We start from the raw sequence: 25,824 nt of genomic DNA, 5'->3' as shown, positions 1-25,824 counted from the left end.
GTTAATGCAACACTATGAGAAAAATGTTTTATCAAGCGATAATAATGCTTTCTATGGCTTGTGTAATATTGTGAAAATCCAAAGCTCACTAAAAATTCAAATCTGAATATTAATCTCAACCTGGCATTTGTCTCCCTATCCTATGCCTCATTTGCTACCGCTCTCTACACAACTCTAGCACCTATATGAGGACGTAGATAGAAAGATCTGTTTGGCAGCCAAGTGACAGTGCACCCTTCTTACTGGAATTCTTGTGGGTTATGGTACACCAATAGCAATTCAATGGTCTGATAAATTAAGGGTTGAAGGTTTATGCTACAGGTATTGGGAATCATAAAAACTAGGACTAACAGATTCTAACATCTTCATTTTAGCACATCCCTATCAGTTAACCTCTGGAGAACTCCAGAATGTTATGATCAACCCCACACCTTCAAATAAATGTATAAGTCTCAAATGTGTGACTTACCATATAAATTGAAAGAGGCTTGAAAAGCTGATGATTGGATTTTCTTTTTTTTCTCAGCAACGCAGAGATATTCTCCTCTGCAATACTGCCTCCGCTGGCCATTCAGTATAATCTGCAGATGGAAAAGTCCACTGTTAGTCCATTATTAGAACTTGAATATTGCCAAGTTAATGCAACACTATGAAAAAAATGTTTTATCAAGCGATAATAATGCTTTCTATGGCTTGTGTAATATTGTGAAAATTTAAAGCTCACAAAAAATTCAAATCTGAATATTAATCTCAACCTGGCATTCGTCTCCCAATCGTATGCCTCATTTGCTACCGCTCTCTACACAACTCTAGCACCTATATGAGGACGTAGATAGAAAGATCTGTTTGGCAGCCAAGTGACAGTGCACCCTTCTTACTGGAATTCTTGTGGGTTATGGTACACCAATAGCAATTCAATGGTCTGATAAATTAAGGGTTGAAGGTTTATGCTACAGGTATTGGGAATCATAAAAACTAGGACTAACAGATTCTAACATCTTCATTTTAGCACATCCCTATCAGTTAACCTCTGGAGAACTCCAGAATGTTATGATCAACCCCACACCTTCAATAAATGTATAAGTCTCAAATGTGTGACTTACCATATAAATTGAAAGAGGCTTGCAAAGCTGATGATTGGATTTTCTTTTTTTTCTCAGCAACGCAGAGATATTCTTCTCTGCAATACTGCCTCCGCTGGCGATTCAGTATAATCTGCAGATGGGAAAGTCCACTTTTAGTCCATTATTAGAACTTGAATATTGCCAAGTTAATGCAACACTATGAGAAAAATGTTTTATCAAGCGATAATAATGCTTTCTATGGCTTGTGTAATATTGTGAAAATCCAAAGCTCACTAAAAATTCAAATCTGAATCTTAATCTCAACCTGGCATTCGTCTCCCTATCCTATGCCTCATTTGCTACCGCTCTCTACACAACTCTAGCACCTATATGAGGACGTAGATAGAAAGATCTGTTTGGCAGCCAAGTGACAGTGCACCCTTCCTACTGGTATTCTTGTGGGTTATGGTACACCAATAGCAATTCAGTGGTCTGATAAATTAAGGGTGGAAGGTTTATGCTACAGTTATTGGGAATCATAAAAACTAGGACTAACAGATTCTAACATCTTCATTTTAGCACATCCCTATCAGTTAACCTATGGAGAACTCCAGAATGTTATGATCAACCCCACACATTCAAACAAATGTATAAGTCTCAAATGTGTGACTTACCATATAAATTGAAAGAGGCTTGCAAAGCTGATGATTGGATTTTCTTTTTTTTCTCAGCAACGCAGAGATATTCTCCTCTGCAATACTGCCTCCGCTGGCCATTCAGTATAATCTGCAGATGGAAAAGTCCACTGTTAGTCCATTATTAGAACTTGAATATTGCCAAGTTAATGCAACACTATGAGAAAAATGTTTTATCAAGCGATAATAATGCTTTCTATGGCTTGTGTAATATTGTGAAAATCCAAAGCTCACTAAAAATTCAAATCTGAATATTAATCTCAACCTGGCATTTGTCTCCCTATCCTATGCCTCATTTGCTACGGCTCTCTACACAACTCTAGCACCTATATGAGGACGTAGATAGAAAGATCTGTTTGGCAGCCAAGTGACAGTGCACCCTTCTTACTGGAATTCTTGTGGGTTATGGTACACCAATAGCAATTCAGTGGTCTGATAAATTAAGGGTGGAAGGTTTATGCTACAGTTATTGGGAATCATAAAAACTAGGACTAACAGATTCTAACATCTTCATTTTAGCACATCCCTATCAGTTAACCTATGGAGAACTCCAGAATGTTATGATCAACCCCACACATTCAAACAAATGTATAAGTCTCAAATGTGTGACTTACCATATAAATTAAAAGAGGCTTGCAAAGCTGATGAACGGGTTTACTTTTTTTTTTTCCAGCGACGCAGAGATTCTCCTCTGCAATACTGCCTCCGCTGGCCATTCAGTATAATCTGCAGATGGGAAAGTCCACTGTTAGTCCATTATTAGAACTTGAATATTGCCAAGTTAATGCAACACTATGAGAAAAATGTTTTATCAAGCGATAATAATGCTTTCTATGGCTTGTGTAATATTGTGAAAATCCAAAGCTCACTAAAAATTCAAATCTGAATATTAATCTCAACCTGGCATTTGTCTCCCTATCCTATACCTCATTTGCTACCGCTCTCTACACAACTCTAGCACCTATATGAGGACGTAGATAGAAAGATCTGTTTGGCAGCCAAATGACAGTGCACCCTTCTTACTGGAATTCTTGTGGGTTATGGTACACCAATAGCAATTCAATGGTCTGATAAATTAAGGGTTGAAGGTTTATGCTACAGGTATTGGGAATCATAAAAACTAGGACTAACAGATTCTAACATCTTCATTTTACCACATCCCTATCAGTTAACCTCTGGAGAACTCCAGAATGTTATGATCAACCCCACACCTTCAAATAAATGTATAAGTCTCAAATGTGTGACTTACCATATAAATTGAAAGAGGCTTGCAAAGCTGATGATTGGATTTTCTTTTTTTTCTCAGCAACGCAGAGATATTCTTCTCTGCAATACTGCCTCCGCTGGCCATTCAGTATAATCTGCAGATGGAAAAGTCCACTGTTAGTCCATTATTAGAACTTGAATATTGCCAAGTTAATGCAACACTATGAGAAAAATGTTTTATCAAGCGATAATAATGCTTTCTATTGCTTGTGTAATATTGTGAAAATCCAAAGCTCACTAAAAATTCAAATCTGAATATTAATCTCAACCTGGCATTCGTCTCCCTATCCTATGCCTCATTTGCTACCGCTCTCTACACAACTCTAGCACCTATATGAGGACGTAGATAGAAAGATCTGTTTGGCAGCCAAGTGACAGTGCACCCTTCTTACTGGTATTCTTGTGGGTTATGGTACACCAATAGCAATTCAGTGGTCTGATAAATTAAGGGAGGAAGGTTTATGCTACATTTATTGGGAATCATAAAAATTAGGACTAACAGATTTTAACATCTTCATTTTAGCACATCCCTATCAGTTAACCTATGGAGAACTCCAGAATGTTATGATCAACCCCACACATTCAAACAAATGTATAAGTCTCAAATGTGTGACTTACCATATAAATTGAAAGAGGCTTGCAAAGCTGATGAATGGGTTTTCTTTTTTTTTTCCTGCGACGCAGAGAGATTCTCCTCTGCAATACTGCCTCCGCTGGCCATTCAGTATAATCTGCAGATGGAAAAGTCCACTGTTAGTCCATTATTAGAACTTGAATATTGCCAAGTTAATGCAACACTATGAGAAAAATGTTTTATCAAGCGATAATAATGCTTTCTATGGCTTGTGTAATATTGTGAAAATTTAAAGCTCACTAAAAATTCAAATCTGAATATTAATCTCAACCTGGCATTCGTCTCCCAATCGTATGCCTCATTTGCTACCGCTCTCTACACAACTCTAGCACCTATATGAGGACGTAGATAGAAAGATCTGTTTGGCAGCCAAGTGACAGTGCATCCTTGTTACTGGAATTCTTGTGGGTTATGGTACACCAATAGCAATTCAGTGGTCTGATAAATTAAGGGTGGAAGGTTTATGCTACAGTTATTGGGAATCATAAAAACTAGGACTAACAGATTCTAACATCTTCATTTTAGCACATCCCTATCAGTTAACCTCTGGAGAACTCCAGAATGTTATGATCAACCCCACACCTTCAAATAAATGTATAAGTCTCAAATGTGTGACTTACCATATAAATTGAAAGAGGCTTGCAAAGCTGATGATTGGATTTTCTTTTTTTTCTCAGCAACGCAGAGATATTCTTCTCTGCAATACTGCCTCCGCTGGCCATTCAGTATAATCTGCAGATGGAAAAGTCCACTGTTAGTCCATTATTAGAACTTGAATATTGCCAAGTTAATGCAACACTATGAGAAAAATGTTTTATCAAGCGATAATAATGCTTTCTATGGCTTGTGTAATATTGTGAAAATCCAAAGCTCACTAAAAATTCAAATCTGAATATTAATCTCAACCTGGCATTCGTCTCCCTATCCTATGCCTCATTTGCTACCGCTCTGTACACAACTCTAGCACCTATATGAGGACGTAGATAGAAAGATCTGTTTGGCAGCCAAGTGACAGTGCACCCTTCTTACTGGAATTCTTGTGGGTTATGGTACACCAATAGCAATTCAATGGTCTGATAAATTAATGGAGGAAGGTTTATGCTACAGGTATTGGGAATCATAAAAACTAGGACTAACAGATTCTAACATCTTCATTTTAGCACATCCCTATCAGTTAACCTCTGGAGAACTCCAGAATGTTATGATCAACCCCACACCTTCAAATAAATGTATAAGTCTCAAATGTGTGACTTACCATATAAATTGAAAGAGGCTTGCAAAGCTGATGAATGGGTTTACTTTTTTTTTTTCCAGCGACGCAGAGAGATTCTCCTCTGCAATACTGCCTCCGCTGGCCATTCAGTATAATCTGCAGATGGGAAAGTCCACTTTTAGTCCATTATTAGAACTTGAATATTGCCAAGTTAATGCAACACTATGAGAAAAATGTTTTATCAAGCGATAATATGCTTTCTATGGCTTGTGTAATATTGTGAAAATCCAAAGCTCACTAAAAATTCAAATCTGAATCTTAATCTCAACCTGGCATTCGTCTCCCTATCCTATGCCTCATTTGCTACCGCTCTCTACACAACTCTAGCACCTATATGAGGACGTAGATAGAAAGATCTGTTTGGCAGCCAAGTGACAGTGCACCCTTCCTACTGGTATTCTTGTGGGTTATGGTACACCAATAGCAATTCAGTGGTCTGATAAATTAAGGGTGGAAGGTTTATGCTACAGTTATTGGGAATCATAAAAACTAGGACTAACAGATTCTAACATCTTCATTTTAGCACATCCCTATCAGTTAACCTATGGAGAACTCCAGAATGTTATGATCAACCCCACACATTCAAACAAATGTATAAGTCTCAAATGTGTGACTTACCATATAAATTGAAAGAGGCTTGCAAAGCTGATGATTGGATTTTCTTTTTTTTCTCAGCAACGCAGAGATATTCTCCTCTGCAATACTGCCTCCGCTGGCCATTCAGTATAATCTGCAGATGGAAAAGTCCACTGTTAGTCCATTATTAGAACTTGAATATTGCCAAGTTAATGCAACACTATGAGAAAAATGTTTTATCAAGCAATAATAATGCTTTCTATGGCTTGTGTAATATTGTGAAAATCCAAAGCTCACTAAAAATTCAAATCTGAATATTAATCTCAACCTGGCATTTGTCTCCCTATCCTATGCCTCATTTGCTACCGCTCTCTACACAACTCTAGCACCTATATGAGGACGTAGAAAGAAAGATCTGTTTGGCAGCCAAGTGACAGTGCACCCTTCTTACTGGAATTCTTGTGGGTTATGGTACACCAATAGCAATTCAGTGGTCTGATAAATTAAGGGTGGAAGGTTTATGCTACAGTTATTGGGAATCATAAAAACTAGGACTAACAGATTCTAACATCTTCATTTTAGCACATCCCTATCAGTTAACCTATGGAGAACTCCAGAATGTTATGATCAACCCCACACATTCAAACAAATGTATAAGTCTCAAATGTGTGACTTACCATATAAATTGAAAGAGGCTTGCAAAGCTGATGAACGGGTTTACTTTTTTTTTTTCCAGCGACGCAGAGATTCTCCTCTGCAATACTGCCTCCGCTGGCCATTCAGTATAATCTGCAGATGGGAAAGTCCACTGTTAGTCCATTATTAGAACTTGAATATTGCCAAGTTAATGCAACACTATGAGAAAAATGTTTTATCAAGCGATAATAATGCTTTCTATGGCTTGTGTAATATTGTGAAAATCCAAAGCTCACTAAAAATTCAAATCTGAATATTAATCTCAACCTGGCATTTGTCTCCCTATCCTATGCCTCATTTGCTACCGCTCTCTACACAACTCTAGCACCTATATGAGGACGTAGATAGAAAGATCTGTTTGGCAGCCAAGTGACAGTGCACCCTTCTTACTGGAATTCTTGTGGGTTATGGTACACCAATAGCAATTCAATGGTCTGATAAATTAAGGGTTGAAGGTTTATGCTACAGGTATTGGGAATCATAAAAACTAGGACTAACAGATTCTAACATCTTCATTTTAGCACATCCCTATCAGTTAACCTCTGGAGAACTCCAGAATGTTATGATCAACCCCACACCTTCAAATAAATGTATAAGTCTCAAATGTGTGACTTACCATATAAATTGAAAGAGGCTTGAAAAGCTGATGATTGGATTTTCTTTTTTTTCTCAGCAACGCAGAGATATTCTCCTCTGCAATACTGCCTCCGCTGGCCATTCAGTATAATCTGCAGATGGAAAAGTCCACTGTTAGTCCATTATTAGAACTTGAATATTGCCAAGTTAATGCAACACTATGAAAAAAATGTTTTATCAAGCGATAATAATGCTTTCTATGGCTTGTGTAATATTGTGAAAATTTAAAGCTCACTAAAAATTCAAATCTGAATATTAATCTCAACCTGGCATTCGTCTCCCAATCGTATGCCTCATTTGCTACCGCTCTCTACACAACTCTAGCACCTATATGAGGACGTAGATAGAAAGATCTGTTTGGCAGCCAAGTGACAGTGCACCCTTCTTACTGGAATTCTTGTGGGTTATGGTACACCAATAGCAATTCAGTGGTCTGATAAATTAAGGGTGGAAGGTTTATGCTACAGTTATTGGGAATCATAAAAACTAGGACTAACAGATTCTAACATCTTCATTTTAGCACATCCCTGTCAGTTAACCTATGGAGAACTCCAGAATGTTATGATCAACCCCACACATTCAAACAAATGTATAAGTCTCAAATGTGTGACTTACCATATAAATTGAAAGAGGCTTGCAAAGCCGATGAACGGGTTTACTTCTTTTTTTTCCAGCGACGCAGAGAGATTCTCCTCTGCAATACTGCCTCCGCTGGCCATTCAGTATAATCTGCAGATGGGAAAGTCCACTGTTAGTCCATTATTAGAACTTGAATATTGCCAAGTTAATGCAACACTATGAGAAAAATGTTTTATCAAGCGATAATAATGCTTTCTATTGCTTGTGTAATATTGTGAAAATCCAAAGCTCACTAAAAATTCAAATCTGAATATTAATCTCAACCTGGCATTCGTCTCCCTATCCTATGCCTCATTTGCTACCGCTCTCTACACAACTCTAGCACCTATATGAGGACGTAGATAGAAAGATCTGTTTGGCAGCCAAGTGACAGTGCACCCTTCTTACTGGTATTCTTGTGGGTTATGGTACACCAATAGCAATTCAGTGGTCTGATAAATTAAGGGTGGAAGGTTTATGCTACAGTTATTGGAAATCATAAAAACTAGGACTAACAGATTCTAACATCTTCATTTTAGCACATCCCTATCAGTTAACCTATGGAGAACTCCAGAATGTTATGATCAACCCCACACATTCAAACAAATGTATAAGTCTCAAATGTGTGACTTACCATATAAATTGAAAGAGGCTTGCAAAGCTGATGAACGGGTTTACTTTTTTTTTTTGTCCAGCGACGCAGAGAGATTCTCCTCTGCAATACTGCCTCCGCTGGCCATTCAGTATAATCTGCAGATGGGAAAGTCCACTGTTAGTCCATTATTAGAACTTGAATATTGCCAAGTTAATGCAACACTATGAGAAAAATGTTTTATCAAGCGATAATAATGCTTTCTATGGCTTGTGTAATATTGTGAAAATCCAAAGCTCACTAAAAATTCAAATCTGAATATTAATCTCAACCTGGCATTTGTCTCCCTATCCTATGCCTCATTTGCTACCGCTCTCTACACAACTCTAGCACCTATATGAGGACGTAGATAGACAGATCTGTTTGGCAGCCAAGTGACAGTGCACCCTTCTTACTGGAATTCTTGTGGGTTATGGTACACCAATAGCAATTCAGTGGTCTGATAAATTAAGGGAGGAAGGTTTATGCTACATTTATTGGGAATCATAAAAATTAGGACTAACAGATTTTAACATCTTCATTTTAGCACATCCCTATCAGTTAACCTATGGAGAACTCCAGAATGTTATGATCAACCCCACACATTCAAACAAATGTATAAGTCTCAAATGTGTGACTTACCATATAAATTGAAAGAGGCTTGCAAAGCTGATGAATGGGTTTTCTTTTTTTTTTCCTGCGACGCAGAGAGATTCTCCTCTGCAATACTGCCTCCGCTGGCCATTCAGTATAATCTGCAGATGGAAAAGTCCACTGTTAGTCCATTATTAGAACTTGAATATTGCCAAGTTAATGCAACACTATGAGAAAAATGTTTTATCAAGCGATAATAATGCTTTCTATGGCTTGTGTAATATTGTGAAAATTTAAAGCTCACTAAAAATTCAAATCTGAATATTAATCTCAACCTGGCATTCGTCTCCCAATCGTATGCCTCATTTGCTACCGCTCTCTACACAACTCTAGCACCTATATGAGGACGTAGATAGAAAGATCTGTTTGGCAGCCAAGTGACAGTGCATCCTTGTTACTGGAATTCTTGTGGGTTATGGTACACCAATAGCAATTCAGTGGTCTGATAAATTAAGGGTGGAAGGTTTATGCTACAGTTATTGGGAATCATAAAAACTAGGACTAACAGATTCTAACATCTTCATTTTAGCACATCCCTATCAGTTAACCTCTGGAGAACTCCAGAATGTTATGATCAACCCCACACCTTCAAATAAATGTATAAGTCTCAAATGTGTGACTTACCATATAAATTGAAAGAGGCTTGCAAAGCTGATGATTGGATTTTCTTTTTTTTCTCAGCAACGCAGAGATATTCTTCTCTGCAATACTGCCTCCGCTGGCCATTCAGTATAATCTGCAGATGGAAAAGTCCACTGTTAGTCCATTATTAGAACTTGAATATTGCCAAGTTAATGCAACACTATGAGAAAAATGTTTTATCAAGCGATAATAATGCTTTCTATGGCTTGTGTAATATTGTGAAAATCCAAAGCTCACTAAAAATTCAAATCTGAATATTAATCTCAACCTGGCATTCGTCTCCCTATCCTATGCCTCATTTGCTACCGCTCTGTACACAACTCTAGCACCTATATGAGGACGTAGATAGAAAGATCTGTTTGGCAGCCAAGTGACAGTGCACCCTTCTTACTGGAATTCTTGTGGGTTATGGTACACCAATAGCAATTCAATGGTCTGATAAATTAATGGAGGAAGGTTTATGCTACAGGTATTGGGAATCATAAAAACTAGGACTAACAGATTCTAACATCTTCATTTTAGCACATCCCTATCAGTTAACCTCTGGAGAACTCCAGAATGTTATGATCAACCCCACACCTTCAAATAAATGTATAAGTCTCAAATGTGTGACTTACCATATAAATTGAAAGAGGCTTGCAAAGCTGATGAATGGGTTTACTTTTTTTTTTTCCAGCGACGCAGAGAGATTCTCCTCTGCAATACTGCCTCCGCTGGCCATTCAGTATAATCTGCAGATGGGAAAGTCCACTTTTAGTCCATTATTAGAACTTGAATATTGCCAAGTTAATGCAACACTATGAGAAAAATGTTTTATCAAGCGATAATATGCTTTCTATGGCTTGTGTAATATTGTGAAAATCCAAAGCTCACTAAAAATTCAAATCTGAATCTTAATCTCAACCTGGCATTCGTCTCCCTATCCTATGCCTCATTTGCTACCGCTCTCTACACAACTCTAGCACCTATATGAGGACGTAGATAGAAAGATCTGTTTGGCAGCCAAGTGACAGTGCACCCTTCCTACTGGTATTCTTGTGGGTTATGGTACACCAATAGCAATTCAGTGGTCTGATAAATTAAGGGTGGAAGGTTTATGCTACAGTTATTGGGAATCATAAAAACTAGGACTAACAGATTCTAACATCTTCATTTTAGCACATCCCTATCAGTTAACCTATGGAGAACTCCAGAATGTTATGATCAACCCCACACATTCAAACAAATGTATAAGTCTCAAATGTGTGACTTACCATATAAATTGAAAGAGGCTTGCAAAGCTGATGATTGGATTTTCTTTTTTTTCTCAGCAACGCAGAGATATTCTCCTCTGCAATACTGCCTCCGCTGGCCATTCAGTATAATCTGCAGATGGAAAAGTCCACTGTTAGTCCATTATTAGAACTTGAATATTGCCAAGTTAATGCAACACTATGAGAAAAATGTTTTATCAAGCGATAATAATGCTTTCTATGGCTTGTGTAATATTGTGAAAATCCAAAGCTCACTAAAAATTCAAATCTGAATATTAATCTCAACCTGGCATTTGTCTCCCTATCCTATGCCTCATTTGCTACCGCTCTCTACACAACTCTAGCACCTATATGAGGACGTAGATAGAAAGATCTGTTTGGCAGCCAAGTGACAGTGCACCCTTCTTACTGGAATTCTTGTGGGTTATGGTACACCAATAGCAATTCAGTGGTCTGATAAATTAAGGGTGGAAGGTTTATGCTACAGTTATTGGGAATCATAAAAACTAGGACTAACAGATTCTAACATCTTCATTTTAGCACATCCCTATCAGTTAACCTATGGAGAACTCCAGAATGTTATGATCAACCCCACACATTCAAACAAATGTATAAGTCTCAAATGTGTGACTTACCATATAAATTGAAAGAGGCTTGCAAAGCTGATGAACGGGTTTACTTTTTTTTTTTCCAGCGACGCAGAGATTCTCCTCTGCAATACTGCCTCCGCTGGCCATTCAGTATAATCTGCAGATGGGAAAGTCCACTGTTAGTCCATTATTAGAACTTGAATATTGCCAAGTTAATGCAACACTATGAGAAAAATGTTTTATCAAGCGATAATAATGCTTTCTATGGCTTGTGTAATATTGTGAAAATCCAAAGCTCACTAAAAATTCAAATCTGAATATTAATCTCAACCTGGCATTTGTCTCCCTATCCTATGCCTCATTTGCTACCGCTCTCTACACAACTCTAGCACCTATATGAGGACGTAGATAGAAAGATCTGTTTGGCAGCCAAGTGACAGTGCACCCTTCTTACTGGAATTCTTGTGGGTTATGGTACACCAATAGCAATTCAATGGTCTGATAAATTAAGGGTTGAAGGTTTATGCTACAGGTATTGGGAATCATAAAAACTAGGACTAACAGATTCTAACATCTTCATTTTAGCACATCCCTATCAGTTAACCTCTGGAGAACTCCAGAATGTTATGATCAACCCCACACCTTCAAATAAATGTATAAGTCTCAAATGTGTGACTTACCATATAAATTGAAAGAGGCTTGAAAATCTGATGATTGGATTTTCTTTTTTTTCTCAGCAACGCAGAGATATTCTCCTCTGCAATACTGCCTCCGCTGGCCATTCAGTATAATCTGCAGATGGAAAAGTCCACTGTTAGTCCATTATTAGAACTTGAATATTGCCAAGTTAATGCAACACTATGAAAAAAATGTTTTATCAAGCGATAATAATGCTTTCTATGGCTTGTGTAATATTGTGAAAATTTAAAGCTCACTAAAAATTCAAATCTGAATATTAATCTCAACCTGGCATTCGTCTCCCAATCGTATGCCTCATTTGCTACCGCTCTCTACACAACTCTAGCACCTATATGAGGACGTAGATAGAAAGATCTGTTTGGCAGCCAAGTGACAGTGCACCCTTCTTACTGGAATTCTTGTGGGTTATGGTACACCAATAGCAATTCAGTGGTCTGATAAATTAAGGGTGGAAGGTTTATGCTACAGTTATTGGGAATCATAAAAACTAGGACTAACAGATTCTAACATCTTCATTTTAGCACATCCCTGTCAGTTAACCTATGGAGAACTCCAGAATGTTATGATCAACCCCACACATTCAAACAAATGTATAAGTCTCAAATGTGTGACTTACCATATAAATTGAAAGAGGCTTGCAAAGCCGATGAACGGGTTTACTTCTTTTTTTTCCAGCGACGCAGAGAGATTCTCCTCTGCAATACTGCCTCCGCTGGCCATTCAGTATAATCTGCAGATGGGAAAGTCCACTGTTAGTCCATTATTAGAACTTGAATATTGCCAAGTTAATGCAACACTATGAGAAAAATGTTTTATCAAGCGATAATAATGCTTTCTATTGCTTGTGTAATATTGTGAAAATCCAAAGCTCACTAAAAATTCAAATCTGAATATTAATCTCAACCTGGCATTCGTCTCCCTATCCTATGCCTCATTTGCTACCGCTCTCTACACAACTCTAGCACCTATATGAGGACGTAGATAGAAAGATCTGTTTGGCAGCCAAGTGACAGTGCACCCTTCTTACTGGTATTCTTGTGGGTTATGGTACACCAATAGCAATTCAGTGGTCTGATAAATTAAGGGTGGAAGGTTTATGCTACAGTTATTGGAAATCATAAAAACTAGGACTAACAGATTCTAACATCTTCATTTTAGCACATCCCTATCAGTTAACCTATGGAGAACTCCAGAATGTTATGATCAACCCCACACATTCAAACAAATGTATAAGTCTCAAATGTGTGACTTACCATATAAATTGAAAGAGGCTTGCAAAGCTGATGAACGGGTTTACTTTTTTTTTTTGTCCAGCGACGCAGAGAGATTCTCCTCTGCAATACTGCCTCCGCTGGCCATTCAGTATAATCTGCAGATGGGAAAGTCCACTGTTAGTCCATTATTAGAACTTGAATATTGCCAAGTTAATGCAACACTATGAGAAAAATGTTTTATCAAGCGATAATAATGCTTTCTATGGCTTGTGTAATATTGTGAAAATCCAAAGCTCACTAAAAATTCAAATCTGAATATTAATCTCAACCTGGCATTTGTCTCCCTATCCTATGCCTCATTTGCTACCGCTCTCTACACAACTCTAGCACCTATATGAGGACGTAGATAGACAGATCTGTTTGGCAGCCAAGTGACAGTGCACCCTTCTTACTGGAATTCTTGTGGGTTATGGTACACCAATAGCAATTCAATGGTCTGATAAATTAAGGGTTGAAGGTTTATGCTACAGGTATTGGGAATCATAAAAACTAGGACTAACAGATTCTAACATCTTCATTTTAGCACATCCCTATCAGTTAACCTCTGGAGAACTCCAGAATGTTATGATCAACCCCACACCTTCAAATAAATGTATAAGTCTCAAATGTGTGACTTACCATATAAATTGAAAGAGGCTTGAAAAGCTGATGATTGGATTTTCTTTTTTTTCTCAGCAACGCAGAGATATTCTCCTCTGCAATACTGCCTCAGCTGGCCATTCAGTATAATCTGCAGATGGAAAAGTCCACTGTTAGTCCATTATTAGAACTTGAATATTGCCAAGTTAATGCAACACTATGAAAAAAATGTTTTATCAAGCGATAATAATGCTTTCTATGGCTTGTGTAATATTGTGAAAATTTAAAGCTCACTAAAAATTCAAATCTGAATATTAATCTCAACCTGGCATTCGTCTCCCAATCGTATGCCTCATTTGCTACCGCTCTCTACACAACTCTAGCACCTATATGAGGACGTAGATAGAAAGATCTGTTTGGCAGCCAAGTGACAGTGCACCCTTCTTACTGGAATTCTTGTGGGTTATGGTACACCAATAGCAATTCAGTGGTCTGATAAATTAAGGGTGGAAGGTTTATGCTACAGTTATTGGGAATCATAAAAACTAGGACTAACAGATTCTAACATCTTCATTTTAGCACATCCCTATCAGTTAACCTCTGGAGAACTCCAGAATGTTATGATCAACCCCACACCTTCAAATAAATGTATAAGTCTCAAATGTGTGACTTACCATATAAATTGAAAGAGGCTTGCAAAGCTGATGATTGGATTTTCTTTTTTTTCTCAGCAACGCAGAGATATTCTTCTCTGCAATACTGCCTCCGCTGGCCATTCAGTAATAATCTGCAGATGGAAAAGTCCACTGTTAGTCCATTATTAGAACTTGAATATTGCCAAGTTAATGCAACACTATGAGAAAAATGTTTTATCAAGCGATAATAATGCTTTCTATGGCTTGTGTAATATTGTGAAAATTTAAAGCTCACTAAAAATTCAAATCTGAATATTAATCTCAACCTGGCATTCGTCTCCCAATCGTATGCCTCATTTGCTACCGCTCTCTACACAACTCTAGCACCTATATGAGGACGTAGATAGAAAGATCTGTTTGGCAGCCAAGTGACAGTGCATCCTTGTTACTGGAATTCTTGTGGGTTATGGTACACCAATAGCAATTCAGTGGTCTGATAAATTAAGGGTGGAAGGTTTATGCTACAGTTATTGGGAATCATAAAAACTAGGACTAACAGATTCTAACATCTTCATTTTAGCACATCCCTATCAGTTAACCTCTGGAGAACTCCAGAATGTTATGATCAACCCCACACCTTCAAATAAATGTATAAGTCTCAAATGTGTGACTTACCATATAAATTGAAAGAGGCTTGCAAAGCTGATGATTGGATTTTCTTTTTTTTCTCAGCAACGCAGAGATATTCTTCTCTGCAATACTGCCTCCGCTGGCCATTCAGTATAATCTGCAGATGGAAAAGTCCACTGTTAGTCCATTATTAGAACTTGAATATTGCCAAGTTAATGCAACACTATGAGAAAAATGTTTTATCAAGCGATAATAATGCTTTCTATGGCTTGTGTAATATTGTGAAAATCCAAAGCTCACTAAAAATTCAAATCTGAATATTAATCTCAACCTGGCATTCGTCTCCCTATCCTATGCCTCATTTGCTACCGCTCTGTACACAACTCTAGCACCTATATGAGGACGTAGATAGAAAGATCTGTTTGGCAGCCAAGTGACAGTGCACCCTTCTTACTGGAATTCTTGTGGGTTATGGTACACCAATAGCAATTCAATGGTCTGATAAATTAATGGAGGAAGGTTTATGCTACAGGTATTGGGAATCATAAAAACTAGGACTAACAGATTCTAACATCTTCATTTTAGCACATCCCTATCAGTTAACCTCTGGAGAACTCCAGAATGTTATGATCAACCCCACACCTTCAAATAAATGTATAAGTCTCAAATGTGTGACTTACCATATAAATTGAAAGAGGCTTGCAAAGCTGATGATTGGATTTTCTTTTTTTTCTCAGCAACGCAGAGATATTCTTCTCTGCAATACTGCCTCCGCTGGCCATTCAGTATAATCTGCAGATGGAAAAGTCCACTGTTAGTCCATTATTAGAACTTGAATATTGCCAAGTTAATGCAACACTATGAGAAAAATGTTTTATCAAGCGATAATAATGCTTTCTATGGCTTGTGTAATATTGTGAAAATCCAAAGCTCACTAAAAATTCAAATCTGAATATTAATCTCAACCTGGCATTCGTCTCCCTATCCTATGCCTCATTTGCTACCGCTCTGTACACAACTCTAGCACCTATATGAGGACGTAGATAGAAAGATCTGTTTGGCAGCCAAGTGACAGTGCACCCTTCTTACTGGAATTCTTGTGGGTTATGGTACACCAATAGCAATTCAATGGTCTGATAAATTAATGGAGGAAGGTTTATGCTACAGGTATTGGGAATCATAAAAACTAGGACTAACAGATTCTAACATCTTCATTTTAGCACATCCCTATCAGTTAACCTCTGGAGAACTCCGGAATGTTATGATCAACCCCACACCTTCAAATAAATGTATAAGTCTCAAATGTGTGACTTACCATATAAATTGAAAGAGGCTTGCAAAGCTGATGAATGGGTTTACTTTTTTTTTTTCCAGCGACGCAGAGAGATTCTCCTCTGCAATACTGCCTCCGCTGGCCATTCAGTATAATCTGCAGATGGGAAAGTCCACTTTTAGTCCATTATTAGAACTTGAATATTGCCAAGTTAATGCAACACTATGAGAAAAATGTTTTATCAAGCGATAATATGCTTTCTATGGCTTGTGTAATATTGTGAAAATCCAAAGCTCACTAAAAATTCAAATCTGAATCTTAATCTCAACCTGGCATTTGTCTCCCTATCCTATGCCTCATTTGCTACCGCTCTCTACACAACTCTAGCACCTATATGAGGACGTAGATAGAAAGATCTGTTTGGCAGCCAAGTGACAGTGCACCCTTCCTACTGGTATTCTTGTGGGTTATGGTACACCAATAGCAATTCAGTGGTCTGATAAATTAAGGGTGGAAGGTTTATGCTACAGTTATTGGGAATCATAAAAACTAGGACTAACAGATTCTAAAATCTTCATTTTAGCACATCCCTATCAGTTAACCTATGGAGAACTCCAGAATGTTATGATCAACCCCACACATTCAAACAAATGTATAAGTCTCAAATGTGTGACTTACCATATAAATTGAAAGAGGCTTGCAAAGCTGATGATTGGATTTTCTTTTTTTTCTCAGCAACGCAGAGATATTCTCCTCTGCAATACTGCCTCCGCTGGCCATTCAGTATAATCTGCAGATGGGAAAGTCCACTGTTAGTCCATTATTAGAACTTGAATATTGCCAAGTTAATGCAACACTATGAGAAAAATGTTTTATCAAGCGATAATAATGCTTTCTATTGCTTGTGTAATATTGTGAAAATCCAAAGCTCACTAAAAATTCAAATCTGAATATTAATCTCAACCTGGCATTCGTCTCCCTATCCTATGCCTCATTTGCTACCGCTCTCTACACAACTCTAGCACCTATATGAGGACGTAGATAGAAAGATCTGTTTGGCAGCCAAGTGACAGTGCACCCTTCTTACTGGTATTCTTGTGGGTTATGGTACACCAATAGCAATTCAGTGGTCTGATAAATTAAGGGAGGAAGGTTTATGCTACATTTATTGGGAATCATAAAAATTAGGACTAACAGATTTTAACATCTTCATTTTAGCACATCCCTATCAGTTAACCTATGGAGAACTCCAGAATGTTATGATCAACCCCACACATTCAAACAAATGTATAAGTCTCAAATGTGTGACTTACCATATAAATTGAAAGAGGCTTGCAAAGCTGATGAATGGGTTTTCTTTTTTTTTTCCTGCGACGCAGAGAGATTCTCCTCTGCAATACTGCCTCCGCTGGCCATTCAGTATAATCTGCAGATGGAAAAGTCCACTGTTAGTCCATTATTAGAACTTGAATATTGCCAAGTTAATGCAACACTATGAGAAAAATGTTTTATCAAGCGATAATAATGCTTTCTATGGCTTGTGTAATATTGTGAAAATTTAAAGCTCACTAAAAATTCAAATCTGAATATTAATCTCAACCTGGCATTCGTCTCCCAATCGTATGCCTCATTTGCTACCGCTCTCTACACAACTCTAGCACCTATATGAGGACGTAGATAGAAAGATCTGTTTGGCAGCCAAGTGACAGTGCATCCTTGTTACTGGAATTCTTGTGGGTTATGGTACACCAATAGCAATTCAGTGGTCTGATAAATTAAGGGTGGAAGGTTTATGCTACAGTTATTGGGAATCATAAAAACTAGGACTAACAGATTCTAACATCTTCATTTTAGCACATCCCTATCAGTTAACCTCTGGAGAACTCCAGAATGTTATGATCAACCCCACACCTTCAAATAAATGTATAAGTCTCAAATGTGTGACTTACCATATAAATTGAAAGAGGCTTGCAAAGCTGATGATTGGATTTTCTTTTTTTTCTCAGCAACGCAGAGATATTCTTCTCTGCAATACTGCCTCCGCTGGCCATTCAGTATAATCTGCAGATGGAAAAGTCCACTGTTAGTCCATTATTAGAACTTGAATATTGCCAAGTTAATGCAACACTATGAGAAAAATGTTTTATCAAGCGATAATAATGCTTTCTATGGCTTGTGTAATATTGTGAAAATCCAAAGCTCACTAAAAATTCAAATCTGAATATTAATCTCAACCTGGCATTCGTCTCCCTATCCTATGCCTCATTTGCTACCGCTCTGTACACAACTCTAGCACCTATATGAGGACGTAGATAGAAAGATCTGTTTGGCAGCCAAGTGACAGTGCACCCTTCTTACTGGAATTCTTGTGGGTTATGGTACACCAATAGCAATTCAATGGTCTGATAAATTAATGGAGGAAGGTTTATGCTACAGGTATTGGGAATCATAAAAACTAGGACTAACAGATTCTAACATCTTCATTTTAGCACATCCCTATCAGTTAACCTCTGGAGAACTCCGGAATGTTATGATCAACCCCACACCTTCAAATAAATGTATAAGTCTCAAATGTGTGACTTACCATATAAATTGAAAGAGGCTTGCAAAGCTGATGAATGGGTTTACTTTTTTTTTTTCCAGCGACGCAGAGAGATTCTCCTCTGCAATACTGCCTCCGCTGGCCATTCAGTATAATCTGCAGATGGGAAAGTCCACTTTTAGTCCATTATTAGAACTTGAATATTGCCAAGTTAATGCAACACTATGAGAAAAATGTTTTATCAAGCGATAATATGCTTTCTATGGCTTGTGTAATATTGTGAAAATCCAAAGCTCACTAAAAATTCAAATCTGAATCTTAATCTCAACCTGGCATTTGTCTCCCTATCCTATGCCTCATTTGCTACCGCTCTCTACACAACTCTAGCACCTATATGAGGACGTAGATAGAAAGATCTGTTTGGCAGCCAAGTGACAGTGCACCCTTCCTACTGGTATTCTTGTGGGTTATGGTACACCAATAGCAATTCAGTGGTCTGATAAATTAAGGGTGGAAGGTTTATGCTACAGTTATTGGGAATCATAAAAACTAGGACTAACAGATTCTAAAATCTTCATTTTAGCACATCCCTATCAGTTAACCTATGGAGAACTCCAGAATGTTATGATCAACCCCACACATTCAAACAAATGTATAAGTCTCAAATGTGTGACTTACCATATAAATTGAAAGAGGCTTGCAAAGCTGATGATTGGATTTTCTTTTTTTTCTCAGCAACGCAGAGATATTCTCCTCTGCAATACTGCCTCCGCTGGCCATTCAGTATAATCTGCAGATGGGAAAGTCCACTGTTAGTCCATTATTAGAACTTGAATATTGCCAAGTTAATGCAACACTATGAGAAAAATGTTTTATCAAGCGATAATAATGCTTTCTATTGCTTGTGTAATATTGTGAAAATCCAAAGCTCACTAAAAATTCAAATCTGAATATTAATCTCAACCTGGCATTCGTCTCCCTATCCTATGCCTCATTTGCTACCGCTCTCTACACAACTCTAGCACCTATATGAGGACGTAGATAGAAAGATCTGTTTGGCAGCCAAGTGACAGTGCACCCTTCTTACTGGTATTCTTGTGGGTTATGGTACACCAATAGCAATTCAGTGGTCTGATAAATTAAGGGAGGAAGGTTTATGCTACATTTATTGGGAATCATAAAAATTAGGACTAACAGATTTTAACATCTTCATTTTAGCACATCCCTATCAGTTAACCTATGGAGAACTCCAGAATGTTATGATCAACCCCACACATTCAAACAAATGTATAAGTCTCAAATGTGTGACTTACCATATAAATTGAAAGAGGCTTGCAAAGCTGATGAATGGGTTTTCTTTTTTTTTTCCTGCGACGCAGAGAGATTCTCCTCTGCAATACTGCCTCCGCTGGCCATTCAGTATAATCTGCAGATGGAAAAGTCCACTGTTAGTCCATTATTAGAACTTGAATATTGCCAAGTTAATGCAACACTATGAGAAAAATGTTTTATCAAGCGATAATAATGCTTTCTATGGCTTGTGTAATATTGTGAAAATTTAAAGCTCACTAAAAATTCAAATCTGAATATTAATCTCAACCTGGCATTCGTCTCCCAATCGTATGCCTCATTTGCTACCGCTCTCTACACAACTCTAGCACCTATATGAGGACGTAGATAGAAAGATCTGTTTGGCAGCCAAGTGACAGTGCATCCTTGTTACTGGAATTCTTGTGGGTTATGGTACACCAATAGCAATTCAGTGGTCTGATAAATTAAGGGTGGAAGGTTTATGCTACAGTTATTGGGAATCATAAAAACTAGGACTAACAGATTCTAACATCTTCATTTTAGCACATCCCTATCAGTTAACCTCTGGAGAACTCCAGAATGTTATGATCAACCCCACACCTTCAAATAAATGTATAAGTCTCAAATGTGTGACTTACCATATAAATTGAAAGAGGCTTGCAAAGCTGATGATTGGATTTTCTTTTTTTTCTCAGCAACGCAGAGATATTCTTCTCTGCAATACTGCCTCCGCTGGCCATTCAGTATAATCTGCAGATGGAAAAGTCCACTGTTAGTCCATTATTAGAACTTGAATATTGCCAAGTTAATGCAACACTATGAGAAAAATGTTTTATCAAGCGATAATAATGCTTTCTATGGCTTGTGTAATATTGTGAAAATCCAAAGCTCACTAAAAATTCAAATCTGAATATTAATCTCAACCTGGCATTCGTCTCCCTATCCTATGCCTCATTTGCTACCGCTCTGTACACAACTCTAGCACCTATATGAGGACGTAGATAGAAAGATCTGTTTGGCAGCCAAGTGACAGTGCACCCTTCTTACTGGAATTCTTGTGGGTTATGGTACACCAATAGCAATTCAATGGTCTGATAAATTAATGGAGGAAGGTTTATGCTACAGGTATTGGGAATCATAAAAACTAGGACTAACAGAATCTAACATCTTCATTTTAGCACATCCCTATCAGTTAACCTCTGGAGAACTCCGGAATGTTATGATCAACCCCACACCTTCAAATAAATGTATAAGTCTCAAATGTGTGACTTACCATATAAATTGAAAGAGGCTTGCAAAGCTGATGAATGGGTTTACTTTTTTTTTTTCCAGCGACGCAGAGAGATTCTCCTCTGCAATACTGCCTCCGCTGGCCATTCAGTATAATCTGCAGATGGGAAAGTCCACTTTTAGTCCATTATTAGAACTTGAATATTGCCAAGTTAATGCAACACTATGAGAAAAATGTTTTATCAAGCGATAATATGCTTTCTATGGCTTGTGTAATATTGTGAAAATCCAAAGCTCACTAAAAATTCAAATCTGAATCTTAATCTCAACCTGGCATTTGTCTCCCTATCCTATGCCTCATTTGCTACCGCTCTCTACACAACTCTAGCACCTATATGAGGACGTAGATAGAAAGATCTGTTTGGCAGCCAAGTGACAGTGCACCCTTCCTACTGGTATTCTTGTGGGTTATGGTACACCAATAGCAATTCAGTGGTCTGATAAATTAAGGGTGGAAGGTTTATGCTACAGTTATTGGGAATCATAAAAACTAGGACTAACAGATTCTAAAATCTTCATTTTAGCACATCCCTATCAGTTAACCTATGGAGAACTCCAGAATGTTATGATCAACCCCACACATTCAAACAAATGTATAAGTCTCAAATGTGTGACTTACCATATAAATTGAAAGAGGCTTGCAAAGCTGATGATTGGATTTTCTTTTTTTTCTCAGCAACGCAGAGATATTCTCCTCTGCAATACTGCCTCCGCTGGCCATTCAGTATAATCTGCAGATGGGAAAGTCCACTGTTAGTCCATTATTAGAACTTGAATATTGCCAAGTTAATGCAACACTATGAGAAAAATGTTTTATCAAGCGATAATAATGCTTTCTATTGCTTGTGTAATATTGTGAAAATCCAAAGCTCACTAAAAATTCAAATCTGAATATTAATCTCAACCTGGCATTCGTCTCCCTATCCTATGCCTCATTTGCTACCGCTCTCTACACAACTCTAGCACCTATATGAGGACGTAGATAGAAAGATCTGTTTGGCAGCCAAGTGACAGTGCACCCTTCTTACTGGTATTCTTGTGGGTTATGGTACACCAATAGCAATTCAGTGGTCTGATAAATTAAGGGAGGAAGGTTTATGCTACATTTATTGGGATTCATAAAAATTAGGACTAACAGATTTTAACATCTTCATTTTAGCACATCCCTATCAGTTAACCTATGGAGAACTCCAGAATGTTATGATCAACCCCACACATTCAAACAAATGTATAAGTCTCAAATGTGTGACTTACCATATAAATTGAAAGAGGCTTGCAAAGCTGATGAATGGGTTTTCTTTTTTTTTTCCTGCGACGCAGAGAGATTCTCCTCTGCAATACTGCCTCCGCTGGCCATTCAGTATAATCTGCAGATGGAAAAGTCCACTGTTAGTCCATTATTAGAACTTGAATATTGCCAAGTTAATGCAACACTATGAGAAAAATGTTTTATCAAGCGATAATAATGCTTTCTATGGCTTGTGTAATATTGTGAAAATTTAAAGCTCACTAAAAATTCAAATCTGAATATTAATCTCAACCTGGCATTCGTCTCCCAATCGTATGCCTCATTTGCTACCGCTCTCTACACAACTCTAGCACCTATATGAGGACGTAGATAGAAAGATCTGTTTGGCAGCCAAGTGACAGTGCATCCTTGTTACTGGAATTCTTGTGGGTTATGGTACACCAATAGCAATTCAGTGGTCTGATAAATTAAGGGTGGAAGGTTTATGCTACAGTTATTGGGAATCATAAAAACTAGGACTAACAGATTCTAACATCTTCATTTTAGCACATCCCTATCAGTTAACCTCTGGAGAACTCCAGAATGTTATGATCAACCCCACACCTTCAAATAAATGTATAAGTCTCAAATGTGTGACTTACCATATAAATTGAAAGAGGCTTGCAAAGCTGATGATTGGATTTTCTTTTTTTTCTCAGCAACGCAGAGATATTCTTCTCTGCAATACTGCCTCCGCTGGCCATTCAGTATAATCTGCAGATGGAAAAGTCCACTGTTAGTCCATTATTAGAACTTGAATATTGCCAAGTTAATGCAACACTATGAGAAAAATGTTTTATCAAGCGATAATAATGCTTTCTATGGCTTGTGTAATATTGTGAAAATCCAAAGCTCACTAAAAATTCAAATCTGAATATTAATCTCAACCTGGCATTCGTCTCCCTATCCTATGCCTCATTTGCTACCGCTCTGTACACAACTCTAGCACCTATATGAGGACGTAGATAGAAAGATCTGTTTGGCAGCCAAGTGACAGTGCACCCTTCTTACTGGAATTCTTGTGGGTTATGGTACACCAATAGCAATTCAATGGTCTGATAAATTAATGGAGGAAGGTTTATGCTACAGGTATTGGGAATCATAAAAACTAGGACTAACAGATTCTAACATCTTCATTTTAGCACATCCCTATCAGTTAACCTCTGGAGAACTCCGGAATGTTATGATCAACCCCACACCTTCAAATAAATGTATAAGTCTCAAATGTGTGACTTACCATATAAATTGAAAGAGGCTTGCAAAGCTGATGAATGGGTTTACTTTTTTTTTTTCCAGCGACGCAGAGAGATTCTCCTCTGCAATACTGCCTCCGCTGGCCATTCAGTATAATCTGCAGATGGGAAAGTCCACTTTTAGTCCATTATTAGAACTTGAATATTGCCAAGTTAATGCAACACTATGAGAAAAATGTTTTATCAAGCGATAATATGCTTTCTATGGCTTGTGTAATATTGTGAAAATCCAAAGCTCACTAAAAATTCAAATCTGAATCTTAATCTCAACCTGGCATTTGTCTCCCTATCCTATGCCTCATTTGCTACCGCTCTCTACACAACTCTAGCACCTATATGAGGACGTAGATAGAAAGATCTGTTTGGCAGCCAAGTGACAGTGCACCCTTCCTACTGGTATTCTTGTGGGTTATGGTACACCAATAGCAATTCAGTGGTCTGATAAATTAAGGGTGGAAGGTTTATGCTACAGTTATTGGGAATCATAAAAACTAGGACTAACAGATTCTAAAATCTTCATTTTAGCACATCCCTATCAGTTAACCTATGGAGAACTCCAGAATGTTATGATCAACCCCACACATTCAAACAAATGTATAAGTCTCAAATGTGTGACTTACCATATAAATTGAAAGAGGCTTGCAAAGCTGATGATTGGATTTTCTTTTTTTTCTCAGCAACGCAGAGATATTCTCCTCTGCAATACTGCCTCCGCTGGCCATTCAGTATAATCTGCAGATGGGAAAGTCCACTGTTAGTCCATTATTAGAACTTGAATATTGCCAAGTTAATGCAACACTATGAGAAAAATGTTTTATCAAGCGATAATAATGCTTTCTATTGCTTGTGTAATATTGTGAAAATCCAAAGCTCACTAAAAATTCAAATCTGAATATTAATCTCAACCTGGCATTCGTCTCCCTATCCTATGCCTCATTTGCTACCGCTCTCTACACAACTCTAGCACCTATATGAGGACGTAGATAGAAAGATCTGTTTGGCAGCCAAGTGACAGTGCACCCTTCTTACTGGTATTCTTGTGGGTTATGGTACACCAATAGCAATTCAGTGGTCTGATAAATTAAGGGAGGAAGGTTTATGCTACATTTATTGGGAATCATAAAAATTAGGACTAACAGATTTTAACATCTTCATTTTAGCACATCCCTATCAGTTAACCTATGGAGAACTCCAGAATGTTATGATCAACCCCACACATTCAAACAAATGTATAAGTCTCAAATGTGTGACTTACCATATAAATTGAAAGAGGCTTGCAAAGCTGATGAATGGGTTTTCTTTTTTTTTTCCTGCGACGCAGAGAGATTCTCCTCTGCAATACTGCCTCCGCTGGCCATTCAGTATAATCTGCAGATGGAAAAGTCCACTGTTAGTCCATTATTAGAACTTGAATATTGCCAAGTTAATGCAACACTATGAGAAAAATGTTTTATCAAGCGATAATAATGCTTTCTATGGCTTGTGTAATATTGTGAAAATTTAAAGCTCACTAAAAATTCAAATCTGAATATTAATCTCAACCTGGCATTCGTCTCCCAATCGTATGCCTCATTTGCTACCGCTCTCTACACAACTCTAGCACCTATATGAGGACGTAGATAGAAAGATCTGTTTGGCAGCCAAGTGACAGTGCATCCTTGTTACTGGAATTCTTGTGGGTTATGGTACACCAATAGCAATTCAGTGGTCTGATAAATTAAGGGTGGAAGGTTTATGCTACAGTTATTGGGAATCATAAAAACTAGGACTAACAGATTCTAACATCTTCATTTTAGCACATCCCTATCAGTTAACCTCTGGA

Source organism: Lissotriton vulgaris, chromosome 10, assembly GCF_964263255.1.
Source record: "Lissotriton vulgaris chromosome 10, aLisVul1.2, whole genome shotgun sequence".
NCBI lineage: Eukaryota > Metazoa > Chordata > Amphibia > Caudata > Salamandridae > Lissotriton > Lissotriton vulgaris.
The sequence above is the reverse complement of the archived record's forward strand: the minus strand, read 5'-3'. Positions refer to the sequence as shown.